General features: G+C 42.6%; 1 non-coding gene across 1 annotated transcript; it reads left to right on the top strand.

The window, feature by feature from the left end:
- Window positions 1-1361: 1361 nt before the first annotated feature.
- Window positions 1362-1512, top strand: LOC114007684 (small nucleolar RNA SNORA62/SNORA6 family). Its single transcript, XR_003549274.1, has one exon. It is a non-coding gene; the product is annotated as a small nucleolar RNA SNORA62/SNORA6 family (small nucleolar RNA).
- Window positions 1513-1834: the final 322 nt, after the last annotated feature.

Genomic DNA, 1834 nt, shown 5'->3' with positions numbered 1-1834 from the left:
AAGTGGTGTTTGGTCATTTGAAGTGTTTAGGGATTTGAGAAAACTCGTGAAGAGGAAGCTTCAATGGCATCAGATTAAACTCCATTAGTGGCTGAAAGCAAGAGTGACATCCCTAACCCAGAGCCAAAAGGGGATGAGGAGGCATCATGTATTTAACAAATACGCAAGAGAAAAACTGCAGCATCATCAATGAAGCAGTACTTAGCAAATTGTATTGGTAAGTGTACAGAATAAACAATGCTGTATAGTCAAGCATCCTGTACTGGCAGATACTTTCATTCTGAGAAGTTCATTTTGTAGGCACTTAGAAAAACCTATACTGTCGAGCCTATACACACCTAGGCTATACAGTATAGCCTCTTTCCTTATGGGTCCATTGTTGTGTGTGCAGTCCGTCATTGACCTAGTAAAAGATTTTAACATGGCACAGGTACCCACTATGCCTACTTTCTAGTTCATAAACTACCCAGGTATACTAAATACATCGTTACTTTATTTTTTTTAAACTGGAGAGCAGAAGGAGAGGGGAGAACATGCATGCCTCATGGGAAATGGGCACACCATAATCCTTTTTCCATCTCCCTGTCCTCAAGATTTGGGGCATGCTGGGAACCAGCAGTTAGCATAATGGCTATGTTGCTGGACTCCCACGTAGTCGACCACGGTTCGCGTCCCAGACCCAGTGGCTTAAAACTCGCCAGGCACGTGCGCGTGCGTGTGTCCCCAAGATCCCGAGAGGAGAATGGAGGAGAAGGGATTACGGCATGACCATCCCCCCCTGGGGGGTGATTTCTCGCTTTCTGTCTCTATGTCTGTCTCTGGCTAGCGCACTGCACCCTGTAGCAAAAACCTCTCCAAAAAAAAAACGATTTGGGGCATGCATGCACAAATACTTGTGATGTTTGTTTCAAGTCGGCAGGTCCAGGATTGGAACTGCACAGTTGGTGGTGTGGGATCCCACTGCCTTCACCACCATGCCAGAGAACCAGCCTCTTTGCTTTTATTTTTTTTTTCATACAAAATCTCAAACACCAGTGAGAATGTGATGAACTGTCCATGTACTCATCTAACAATACACACTTCTTCCTTTTAAAAAACCATTTAACTTGTAGATGTGTGTAGAGCTCTAAAAGGTATCTGAAATCTAAGAGTCCCACCCACCCCAACCTTTTTATATTTTTGGAGAAAGCTAGGTCCCGTAGAATTTCCCAGTCTAGATTTTACTGAATGTGATGTTGTATTAGGCATATTAGGTCCCCTGCATTTCCTGTAAATTTATAGAACTGGAACTAACTTTCAAATGGATCCCTGAACCAAGCAACATCAGCATCATTTAGGACCTTGTCAGAAATCCACCTCCTTGTTCACATTGTTGGAGCTTGGAGTTGAGGGCATTGACTGGCAGATGAATGCTCAAATGTAGGTAGTATGCTACCCAAGGGACAAGTTTTTCACCAACACCACAAAGGTCTCTGGCTTGAGTGGGGTTGGATGGTAGTCCTTGCTACGAGTTTTTAAAAAAAGGCACCTCCTCACTGCCCCCATCCCCAACAGATGTAACTAAGAACTGGGTGGAGACCAGCCATGAGTTTTAACAAGCCTTCCACATGGTCCTGGTCATTAAAAAAAATGAAGACCCACCCATTCTAGTGGTTTTATCAAATTCCCTTTTTTCTTCTCCAAGTCTACTTGAGTATCTTTTTATCCTAATGACCACTAATGATCTTTGCCTAGATTTTATTAACTCAGTTTTAAACATTTATTTTAGTCCATTGTACTTCTAATCAATCCTATCAACTTCCTTATTTTTCTGGTATAGTACAGTTTCAGGCTT

Source organism: Tupaia chinensis, unplaced genomic scaffold (assembly GCF_000334495.1).
Source record: "Tupaia chinensis unplaced genomic scaffold, TupChi_1.0 Scaffold000216_1, whole genome shotgun sequence".
NCBI lineage: Eukaryota > Metazoa > Chordata > Mammalia > Scandentia > Tupaiidae > Tupaia > Tupaia belangeri.
Note: the sequence above shows the minus strand (reverse complement) of the source record. Positions and strands in the feature narration are given on the sequence as shown.